Genomic DNA, 13,125 nt, shown 5'->3' with positions numbered 1-13,125 from the left:
GTAAAATATATTTACAGAAGACAAAGAAGGAAGGTGGGTTGGGATTACCTAATTTCAGATTTTATTATTGGGCAGTTAATATTAGATATTTGTTATGTTGGTTGAAAGACTGGGATGACTCTTTTGGCCCTCATTGGGTGAGTTTGGAAATTAAATCGGTACCAGGTTATGCTCTGGGTTCTATTTTAGGGACTTCTCTCCCTTTTGCTCTTTCTAAATTGCTGAAACGAATTGACAACCCGATAGTTAAATATACCTTACGTATATGGTTTCAATTTCGGAAATTTTTCGGGTTGACTCAATTCGTTTTAAATATTCCTATTGTATCTAATTGTTTTTTCTACCCTTCAATTATAGATCAAGCTTTTTTGGCTTGGAAAACTAAGGGTTTATTAAGATTTTCTGATTTATTTTCGGACAATTGTTTTATGTCTTTTGAGCAATTAGCTAATAAATATAATTTGCCTAGATTTCATTTTTTTAGATATTTACAGGTTAGGCATTTTTTAAGTACGGTACTTCCTACATTTCCAAATTTTGTGTCTTCAGATATTTTGGAGAGTTTGCTTGAATTAAACCCTTTTCAAAAAGGGCTTATATCAAAACTTTATAATATAATTATGAAGATACGTTCAGAGCCCCTTTATAGGACAAAGAATGATTGGGAAAGAGAGCTTAATCTTATTATTCCTATTGAGAATTGGGATAGAATTCTTCAATTAGTTAATACATCATCTATATGTGCCAAACATTCATTAATACAATTTAAGGTCGTACATAGGGCCCATATGTCCAAGGATAAATTAGCTCATTTTTATTCTTATATAAACCCTATTTGTGATAGATGTCAATTTGAAATCGCGACTTTAACTCATATGTTTTGGTCATGTCCGCTTTTGAAAAAATATTGGAAAGATAATTTTTGATATTATCTCTGCGGTATTGAACATCGATTTACAACCCCATCCTATTACCGCAATTTTTGGTTTACCAATGATGGACTCACTTCATTTATCTTCTTCCGCCTGTCGAATGATTGCATTTCTCACTTTGATGGCTAGAAGATCTATTTTGTTGAATTGGAAGGAAATTAATCCTCCCACTGTATTTCATTGGCTTTCTCAAACTATGTTATGTTTAAATTTAGAAAAAATTAGAAGTGGTGTATTCGATACCTCTATTAAATTTGAAAAGATATGGAGACCATTTATTCAATATTTTCATATGATGTAATATGACCCTGTTCCAAGCTTATTGGATTTTCCAGCTTTAATCTTATTTATGTTGAGAGGATCGGAGTTGACAACACTGATGATTATGTATTCTTGTGAGATATTATAAACAGCCCTTTTTTTTCTTTTTTTTCTCCTTTTTAGTTTTTCTTTTTTTTCTTTTTTTGCTTCTTTTTTCTTCCTCATTAGATAATGGATGCTGCCTTTCTGAGACCCACTCCTTGGAGATGTCCTGGGTACTTTGTAGGCTAGTGCCCAAGATGGAGCCAACTAAATTTACAACCCTCTGCAGCTTCTTTCAGTCCTGTGCAGTTGCCCCCCCCCACCCCATATCAGAAAGTGATGCAGCCTGTCATAATGCTCTCCACAATACATCTATAGTTTTTGAGTGTTTTTGTTGACATACCATATCTCTTCAAACTCCTAATGAAGTATAGTTGCTCTCTTGCCTCCTTTATAGCTGCATCGATATGTTGGGACCAGGTTAGATCCTCAGACATCTGACACCCAGAAACTTGAAACTGCTCACTCTCTCCACTTCTGATCCCTCTAAGGATTGGTATGTGTTCCTTCGTCTTACCATTCTTGAAGTCCACAACCAGCTCTTTCATCTTACTGACATTGGGTGCAAGGTTGTTGCTGCAAGACCACTCCACTAGTTGGTATATGTCGCTCCTGTACACCCTCTCGTCTCCAGCAATAGTTGTATCATCAGCAAATTTATAGTGTTTGAGCTATGCCTAGCTACACAGTCATGTGTATACAGAGAGTAGAGCAGTGGGCTAAGCACACACCCCTGAGGTGCACCAGTGTTGATTGCCAGTGAGGAGGAGATATTATCACCAATCTGCACAGATTGTGGTCTTCCAGTTAGGAAGTTGAGGATCCAATTGCAGAGGGAGGTATAGAGACCCAGGTTCTGTAACATCAATCAGGGTTGTGAGAATGATGGTATTAAAAGCTGAGCTATAGTTGATGAACAGCATCCTGACATAGGTGATTGTGTTGTCCAGGTGGTCTAAGGCCATATGAAGAGCCATTGAGATTGCATCTGCCATTGACCTATTGTGGAGATAGGCAAATTGCAGTGGGTCCAGGTCCTTGATGAAGCAGGAATTCAGTCTAGTCATGACCAACCTCTCAAAGCATTTCATCACTGTAGATGTGAGTGCTACCAAGTGATAGTCATTAAGGCAGCTCACATTATTCTTCTAAGGCACTGGTATAATTGGTCCCTTTTTGAAGCAAGTGGGAACTTCTGCCCCTATCAGTGAGAGGTTGAAAATGTCCTTGAATACTCCTGTCAGTTGGTTGGCCCAAGTTTTCAGAACCTTTCCGTTTACTCTGTTGGGGCCTTCAGCCTTATGAGGGTTCACCCTTTTTAAAGACAGCCTAACATCGGCCTCTGAGACAGAGATCACAGGGTCATCAGGTGCAGAAGGGATTTTCACAACTGCAGTGATATTCTCAAAGCCACTTTCAAAGCGGCATAGAAGGTGTTGAGTTCATCTGGTAGTGAAGCATCACTGCTATTCATGCTATTGGGATTTGCTTTGTAGGAAGCAATGTCTTGCAAACCCTGCTAGAGTTGCCGTGCATCCAGTGTCGCCTCCAACCTCATTCAAAATTGTCTGCACCCTTGAAATAGCCCTCTGCATGTCATACCTGGTTTTCTGGTACAGGCCTGGGCCGCCAGATTGGAATACCACAGATCTAGCCTTCAGCAGACGACGTACCTCCTGGTTCATCCACGGGTTTTGGTTTGGGAATGTACAGCAAGTCTTTGCAGGCACACACTCATCCACACAGTTTTTAATACTCATCCAGATTCGAAGATGAATTCCTGACTACAGTTCAGTCTACAGATTCAAAGCAGTCCTGTAAACACTCCTGTGCTTCCTTTGTCCATACCTTCTTGGTCCACACTACTGGTGCTGAAGTTTTCAGTCTCTGCCTATACTCAGGGAGTAGAAGTACAGCCAGGTGATCAGAATAGCACAGTAGGCATTCTAGATGGTGGTGTAACAATGGTCCAGTGTGTTGTTTCCTCTGGTATTGCAAGTGATCTGTTCATGGTAATTGTTTAGTGATTTTTTTTTTCATACTGGCCTGGTTAAAATCCCCCCAAAAATGGTGAAGGCAAGAGGGTACTTCATCTAAGGCAGGATCTTTCCCTTGTGGATGTTGAGTGAGCAACCCATTCTTTCATGTGCTTGGAGCTCTACTCTTAAAACATCAAGTTGTAATACATCATTTGCCTCTTCATTTCCTTTTAAAGATTAGCTTTACTTGTCACATGTACATCAAAGCATACAGTGCATTGCATTGTTTGCATGGAGAGTGTGCTGAGGGCAGCCCACAAGTGTCACCATGCTTCCAGCACCAATCGAGCATACCCATAACTTACTAATGATAAGCCTCTTGGGAGTTGAACGTTGTACCTAAGATTAACATAAAATACAGGAAACACTCAGCAGGTCAGGCAGCATCCGCAAAAGGAGAAATCGTGATTTTTCCCTCCACTGATACTACCTGACCTGCTGAATGCTTACAGCTTTTCTTTTCTTTTTCAGATTTCCCATAACTGTAGATTTTTGAGATTTTCTTTTACATCAGAATCAGGCTTATTATCACCGGCATGTGTCATGAAATTTGTTAACTTAGCAGGAGCAGTTCAATGCAATACATAATATATAAGAAAAAATAATAAATAAATTACAGTATACAGTATATTGACCAGATTAAAATTGTGCAAAAAACAATTAAATATATCTATATGAAAAAAGCAAGGTAGTGTTCAAGGCTTCAGTGTCCATTTAGGAATCGGATGGCAGAGGGGAAGAAGCTGTTCCTGAATTGCTGAGTGTGTGTCTTCAGGCTTCTGTACCTCCTCCCTGATGGTATCAGTGAGAAAAGGGCATGTCCTGGGTGTGGGGGTGGGGGGGGGGGGGTCCTTAATAATGGACGCTGCCTTCCTGAGACACCGCTCCTTGAAGATGTCCTGGGTACTTTGTAGGCTAGTACCCAAGATGGAGCTGACTAGATTTACAGCCCTCTGCAGCTTCTTTCAGTCCTGTGCAGTAGTTCCCTACCCCCATACCAGACAGTGATGCAGTCTGTCAGAATGCTCTCCACAGTACATCTGTAGAAGTTTTTGAATACATATCAGTACTCTAGTACATATGGAGGGAATGCTGGACTGTTGGTGGTGCTAATCTTTGGATGGGATATTAGAGCAAAAACCTCTGGAAACAAAGCTGTTGTGTTGAAGAACTGTTAGATTAGGAGCTTGTCTATGGCTCTGCAGAGGAACTAAACCAGGAGTGGCAAGCATTTTTGTGAGCATGTGCCCAAATTCGTAATAATCTTCCAGAAAATTCTCTCGCGTACAATGGTAATTTTGAGCGGATTATCACTAATTAATGAATTAGTAAAAGTATTTTTAGGGTAAAGTATAACTCCTGTTGCTTGTTTGTTTCTCTTTGTTGTTTTGCTACTAATGGAAATTTAACAGAAGCAGATTGAAATAAATAAAGCATTTTCAGTTTGAAAATTATTCACATTGACACAAAAGATTCTGTAATTATTGGAAATTCAGAACCAACAAACACCAACAGAATCAACAAACTCATTCGTAAGGCCAGTGATGTTGCGGGGGTGGAACTGGACTCTGACGGTGGTGTCTGAAAAGAGGATGCTGTCCAAGTTGCATGCCATTTTGGACAATGACTCTCATCCACTCCATAATGTACTGGTTAGGCACAGGATTACATTCAGCCAGAGACTCATTCCACTGAGATGTAACACTGAGTGTCATAGGAAGTCATTCCTACCTGTGGCCATCAAACTTTACAACTTCTCCCTCGGAGTGTCAGACACCCTGAGCCAATAGGCTGGTCCTGGACTTATTTCCACTTGGCATGATTAACTTATTATTATTTAATTATTTATGGTTTTATATAGCAATATTTCTACACTATTCTTTGTTAGTGCAGCTGTAACAAAACCCCATTTCCCCGGGATCAATAAAGTATGTCTGTCTGTTTGTAACACACACAAAATGCTGGAGGAACTCAGCAGGTCAGGCAGCATCAAAGAGAGGAATAAGCAATCAATGTTTCAGGTCAAGACTCTTCATCAAGAATTGTTAACATTTCTCTTCTTTAAATTGAGTCAATTGAAAAATAACCATTTCTAAATAGTTGTAACCATTTAGTCTAAATACTGCTGTTTACACCATGTTTGGCATGAGATATTTCCTGTGAAAATATAGACTTAATTTGAGGTGGCACAGTTGCATAACGGTTAGCATAACTCTTTACAGCACTAGCGACCCAGGTTCATTTCCCAGCGCTGTCTGTAAGGGTTGCGTATATTTTCCACATGAGTGCTTGGGTTTTCAATGGGTGCTCCGGGGTCCTCCTACAGTGCAAAGACATACTAGTTAGTAGGTTAATTAGTCATTGTAAATTGTCCCGTGATTAGGCTAGTATTAAACAGGTGGGTTGGAAGGACCTGGTCCACTCTGTCACTCAAAATAATAAATTAATAAATATAAAAGATTGGTGCATGACATTCTTCAGCACAAGGGGTTCTGCAGATGCTGGAAATCTTTAACAACACAGAGAAAATGCTGGAAGAACATCTTTGCTCTGTCTGTCACTAAAGACAGGAACTCCCATTGGCTACCTGTTTCAATTTGATTTCCCATTCCCATTCTGACTTAACTGCCTCTCTACTATCAAGATGAGGCCACTCTCAGGTTGGAGAGGCAACACATCATTTTCCATCTGAGTAGACTCCCACCTGAGGGCATGAACATTTCTGATAATTTCTCTCCTCTCCCTCCTACTCTCTTTTTCCATTCTGGTTTCCTTTTCAGCTGCACATCATCTCCCTCGGTTCCTCTCCTCCTTCCCTTTCTCCATGGTTCCTTCTCTCCTATTAGATTAATTTTTCTTTTTTGTGATTTATTTTTTTATTGAAGTTCATCATCAACCAAACATTTCCATAAGATGTATTTCAGACATTGTACATATATATCATATAATCATATATATCACAAATCTCCACAAAGTATTTATCTGAGGTATACACTTATAGAAAAGAGTGGAAAGAAAGAACAAGCAAAAAGAAATAACTATGTATAAGTAGGGAGTGATTTTTTTTTACAACAGATTCATTGATTTGTGAGAATAAAATCAGGCCTATGAGGCATTATGTAGTTAAACCATTTTTCCCAGTATGAATCAAATTGTTCCAGCTTATGATTAACAGATGCTGCTATCTTCTCCATTTTGTAAATGTCCATTGTAATTTCCATCCATGTATTTAAAGTTGGGCTCTCCTGTGATAACCATTTCCTAGTAAGAGTCTTTTTACCAGCCACCAACAGTATATTCATTAAATATTTATCTCTTTTCAACCATTCTTGAGGTATATATCCAAAATACATGGTCTTACTCTCTAAGGGTATTTCACATTTAAAGATGTCTTGTAGGGCATTGTGTATCCCCCTCCAATAGTTTTTGATAACAGGGCAGATCCAAAAAATATGATAATGATTTGCATTTTGATTTCCACAATTTCTCCAGCAAACAGGGAGGTTACTATCATAATGGGATTTCTGAGAGGGTGTAATAAAATATCTTATCAAGTTTTTCCATCCAAACTCCCTCCATTTCTGTGAACTGGTACACTTCCATTGATACCTCCATTTTATTGTCCCTCCTTCCTTCTCCCATTATGTTTTAATGTATGAAATCAAATGTGTTTTAAGATTTGACAACCCCTTATACATGCTTGAAATGATTCTACTACCATTATCTGAATTATATGCTTTTCTAAAGAGCTCTATCAAGCATGTATTTTCCTTGGTTACATTTTTAAGCGTCTTATTAACATATTGTCGCATCTGTAAATACCAATTAAAAATCTTGTTTTTCTAATAAGTGTTTCTCTTTAAGCATTTCAAAACTGAACAGTGTTCCTTCTTTCATTATGTTACAAAGAACTGTTATTCCTTTAGCTGTCCAGTCCTTAAATCTAGCATCCAATTTATTTAGTGTAAAATCAGAGTCATATGCGCACCATTTAAGAATTACAACATCTCCCTCTAGATTATATTCTTTTATAGTAGTTTTCCATATTTTAAGAGTCAATTTCACCCATGGGTTATCAATGGTATTAATGTACCTTTGCAGGTTGTTATCAGCTAAAATTGCTTGTATGGGGATGGGAAGTACCCGCTCCTCAATGTTTTTCCATTGAGCATCATATGATGGGTTGCATCAACATATCACAGCTCTCAACTGTGCTGCAAAATAATAATCTCTGAGAAGGTAGGCCCCATCCCCCCTTTTCCTTTGCTAATTGCAAAGTTTTGAGACGAACTCTAGGCCTTTTACCCTGCCAAATATACCTTGATAGCATCTTGTTCCATTCATTGAATTGATTTTGATTAATCTCTATTGGTAGGGTCTGAAAGAGATATAATAGTCTGGGCAGTACATTCATTTTAATAGACTCAATCCTTGAACTGAGACTGAGAAAAGGAATCAGGTTCCATCTTGCCACATCTTCCTTAATTTTTTTATATAAAGGCTGATAATTACATATTGATAATTTTGCCAAATCTTTTGTCATAATGATGCCCAAATATTTGAAAGACTCTGTGTGCCATGCCCAGAGGTATCGACTTTCAATTTCTCTTGGTGGGCTATAGTAATATGAAAGTAATTGGGTTTTATCTATGTTGATCTTGTATCCTGATAATTGACCATATTGTTCAAAGGATTTCATCAATTTAGGCAAAGAGTATGTTGGTTGCCCTAGATAGATCAAAATGTCATCCGCATAACAAGCCAATTTATGCTCTGTCCCTTTAATAGTAATTCCCCTGATATCTTCATTTTGTCTGATGTATTGAGCTAATGGTTCCAGATATAACGCGAAGAGAAGTGGTGACCATACACAACCCTGTCTCGTGCCCCTTTCTAGGGTAAGACTACTTGATAAATATCCATTGATTTTAATCCTAGCAGTAGGATTGTCATATAATGTCTGTATAGTTTTAATAATTGTGTCTTGGAAACCAAATCTATGTAAAACTCTGTAAAGAAAATTCCAATTAACTGAATCAAATGCTTTTTCAGCGTCCACGCTTATCACTATTGCTTCGATTTTATTTTTTTGTATATGATCCATAATGTGGAGTGTCCTTCATATATTGTCTTGTGTCTGGCGTTGTCGTATAAAACCTGTCTGATCGTTACATATCAGTATGGGTAGAAACTCCTCTAATCGTTTGGCCATGATGGAGGTAAATAACCTATAATCTACATTAAGAATGGATATTGGTCTAAATGACCTGCATTCCATTTTATCCTCGCCTTCTTTCGGTATAGCTGAGATTATCGCTTCCTTCCAACTGGGTGGCATTTGTGCCTTTTTTTAGAGCCCAGTTCAGGGTGGGGAGTAAAACAGGAATTAACTCATTTTTAAATTCTTTGTACCACTCTGTCGTATACCCATCTGATCCTGGTGACTTGCTTAATTTAAGCCTATTAATTGCAGCTTTTAATTCAACTTCAGTTATATCAGCAGTCATCATTCTATTTTGTTCTTCGCTTAAAATGGGCAACTCTAGAGAATTCAAGAAGGTGTCAATTTGGGTTATGCTTCCCCCTGGAACTTTGAAATATAGAGTTTTGTAAAACACTTCAAAAGCTTCTTGAATTTCACTTAGCAAACATGAGGAAATCTGCAGATGCTGGAAATTCAAACAACAACACACACAAAATGCTGGTGGAACACAGCAGGCCAGGCAGCATCTATAGTGAGGAGTGCTGTCGACATTTCGGACCGAGACCAATCGTCAGGACTAACCGAAAGGAAAGATAGTAAGAGATTTGAAAGTAGTGGTGGGAGGGGGAAATGCAAAATGATAGGAGAAGACCGGAGCGGGTGGGATGAAGCTAAGAGCTGGAAAGGTGATTGGTGAAAGTGATACAGAGCTGGAGAAGGGAAAGGATCATGGGACGGGAGGCCTCAGGAGAAAGAAAGGGGGGGGGGAGCACCAAAGGGAGATGGAGATCAGGCAAACAACTAAATATGTCAGGGATGGGGTAAGAAGGGGAGGAGGGGCATTAACAGAAGTTAGAGAAGTCAATGTTCTTGCCATCAGGTTGGAGGCTACCCAGCTGGTATATAAGGTGTTGTTCCTCCAACCTGAGTTTGGATTCATTTTGACAGTAGAATTTCACTTAGCTTATTTTTTATCATTTTTGTTCTTGGGTTCATAGAACGAAAGTTCTTCTTTCGTTCTATGAATTGTATTTTCTGCTATCTTTTTTTTCAGTTTCCACACCAGTATTTTCATAGATTTCAATCCACTTTCATAATGTCTCTGCTTCAGAAATATTAAGTTTTTCCTGATTTCTTGCGTAGCCAAATTATTTATTTCATCCCTAATTCTTTTAATTTCCCCTAATGTATCCTGTGCCAAATTCAATTTGTGTTTTTTCTCTAGTTCCTTCAGCCTATTTTGTAATTCCTCTAATGTTTTATTCCTTATTTTTTTCTTATATGAAGATATCGCTATAATTTTCCCTCTTCAGACCGCCTTCAGAGTATCCCATAACATGGGAGGTGAAACCTCTCCATTATCATTAAATTCTAATTAGAGATCAATTTCTTTTTTAATTTGTTCCTTAAAGTACAGATCATAGAGTAGATTTCAATTTAGTTTCCAAACAGTATTCTTTGGTTGTAGGTCAAAATCAACAGATAAATGTATAGGTGCATGGTCACTTACATCTATTGCCCCAATTCCACAGGTGTTTATTTTGTCTTTGTCTTTTCCAGATGTTATGAAATAGTCTATTCTTGTATATATAGAATGGGGAGCAGAATAATGAGTGTAATCCCTTCTGTCAGGGAAAAGGTCCCTCCATATATCAATTAAACCAACATCCTCAAAAAGTGTATTAACTTTATTGTGTAAAGAATTTGTTTCATAGGTTTTTCTATTGGAAGAGTCGAAGTTTGGTTGTAATTGTAAATTTAAGTCTCCCCCACATATCAGGAGACCTTCTGTTTCCATTACCATAATATCAGTAATTTTCTGAAAGAAACCAATATCACTTCCCGGGGGTGTGTATATATTCAATAGAGTAACTGAAATTCTGTCTATATTCCCCCTTACCAGAATATATCTACCCTCTTTATCTCCCATTTCGAATATTTTTTCAAAATTTAGCTTACTTGAGATAAGAATAGCAACTCCTCTCCTATGTCCTGATTTATATGAGGAGAAAAACAGATTAGTGAAGCCCATTCTCTTTAGTTTTTTATGCTCATTATCACTTAAATGAGTTTCCTGTAAATATACTACATGGGCTTGTTCTTTTTTCATTTTGGATAAAATTCTCTTACGTTTGATTGGATTTAATAGCCTATTGACTTTAAAAGAAATGAATTTTACCTTGACCTTAGCCATCTGTATTCATCTGTCAATGTATCATTGAAATTAGAATAAAACTTAATCGATCTACTCCCTGAACAAGTAAGAACTAAGAAACTCAAATAATAACAAAAATGGCAATGAATGTGTGATTCCAAGGCTGAGGTCTCTAGTAAACGACCCTGCGTTGAGCTAGAGGAAATGTCTAGCTGTGGGGGATAACCCCACCTACTTGTGAGTTGAGGGCCCCCATTGCAGTATTCATAAAAGTCAGTGAACAAATCCATTACACAGAAAAGATTTCCCTGTGTTCTCCTCCTATAGATATATATCCACACACACACACACACACACACACACACACACACACACACACACACACACACACACACACACACACACACACACACACACACAAATACTCATCTCAACAGTTACTCCACAGTAACAAAGAAAAAAGAAGAAACCCCCTTTACACTCTCCCCCCACCAAATAAAAGTCACGTCCTCATGACTATTAAATAACTTGCCACCTTTCCTGCCAACACACCGTAACCCAAGCACAAACAGTGACATCTCCTCCCCACACAGTAAACCTCATGCCCTGTTCCTCAGGCTCTACATAGGCCAACTATCTGGGAGTTCCCTAACCCTTCTGAGACCTCCGTACCCCCTCACCTAAACCCTTCAGGCTCGGACACAACTGGGGATACCTTGGGCCCGCTACCAACTCCTCTCTCAACCTCTCACTCATGCCCCACACTGCACACAGCTAACCCTCCCCACTACACCTGACTCAGTGGGAGAAGGGCCAAAGGTCTCTTCCTCAATCAAGGGAAAGTCAGCAAAAGGCAGCATGTACCACACATCCAGCACATCACTCTTCGAATCCGTATTCTTCCTCATTTCTGCGATTGGCAGCTGCTGTCTGATCTTCTCCAAACGGAAACACGTGGCCTGCACTGCTCCTGCAATCTCTTCAGCCTCCTGCAATTGAGATATCAGCTTCTTCTCTGGCCCCTGCAACTCTCGCCTCAGACTCAGCAGTTCTGACTCACGCATCCCGGCCATCTCAATCTGGGATGCAGTTACTCCAACAGCTTCTTCCACCCCGACCTGAAAAGCAGCAGTTAAAGATTGGTCAGCCTCCAGTTCAGTATTCACTGCACTTCTCTCCAGTTTTTTCTTCCTCATGACTTCTTCCAGATCAACTTTCAGGTTTTGCACTTCATTTGAACTGTCGATGGTCATCTTCAGGTTCCCTTCAAGCTTCCGCTTCCCTCTTCCGAGATTTGTCTGTAATTTCTTCACCTCTGCAAACTCCCCTCTCCAGGTTCTCAGTTTGCTGTTGCCCTCAGTCAGACAACTTTCTTCGTTCTCTCCAACTTGTAAGTCTTCCAAATGGTTCCAGATCACTTTCTCCAGTCTCTCCGTCTTCATTTCAAACTTGATTCTGTAGAGACAGTCACTCACGAGCTGCGACCTTCGCCAGCCCTGGCACGTGTCCAGAAAACACTTTAACTCTGTAGTTCTCAGCCGCTCCTGCAACAACCTCACTTCATATTCTCCTGAGGCAAATCCAAATACCAAGAGATCATCCACATACACCAAAACTCCAAACGCCTCCACATCCCCCATGGTCTTCCACATGCCCCCCAGGAGGGTTGCAAGGGCTCCAGATATGCCCTGTGGCATCTTTTCGGACCGGAAGACTCCTAGGGAATTTATAACGGCCGTCTTCTCCTTGTCGGCCCCACTCATCGGGATCTGGCAACATCCACTCCTCAGATCCAGCACCTTAAACCACTTTGCACCACTCAGATAGGCCATCGCCTCTTCGGCCCTCGGGGCCATATTCTGGTCACTGACAGTGCGCCTCTTCAGCGCAATATAATCCACACACACGCTGCCTACGTCTTCCACGGCTTCAGGGGCCAGTCGCCGCAACCTCTCTCTCACCGAGGTGTCTTCAGCGGTCAACTCCCCTTCCTCGTGGTATTTCGCAGCGTCCATGAAGAGGGTCTCACCCCCAGATACTTCCCCCAGGCCGTACCACCACCGGCTCTTGTTTGAATTCGGTATCGGCCCAATGCTGCTACACACGTCCGCACAAGCAGCTCGAAACTCTGGGTGCATCGATAATGCCTCCAAACAGCGCTCACCCGCCTCCTCCGGGCAGGCCCCCAAGCGCACCAGCAGGATATTGGTTCTCTCCAGAACCGAAACGCTGCCCGTCTCAACAGTGTCCAGACACATCAGCATTAACGATTCACTAACCTCAGTCACCTCCACTTTTGCCTCCAAGAACTCCATTTTCACTGACCAACAACCGTCGTCTGGATAATCACCGGCACTGGTACCCCAAATCTCCAGTGTCCTCAATGTCGTCAAGGGTAAATGCTTCCAATAATGGTTATAAAACAAACTGTAC

This window comes from Hemitrygon akajei, chromosome 31, assembly GCF_048418815.1.
Source record: "Hemitrygon akajei chromosome 31, sHemAka1.3, whole genome shotgun sequence".
NCBI lineage: Eukaryota > Metazoa > Chordata > Chondrichthyes > Myliobatiformes > Dasyatidae > Hemitrygon > Hemitrygon akajei.
Note: the sequence above shows the minus strand (reverse complement) of the source record.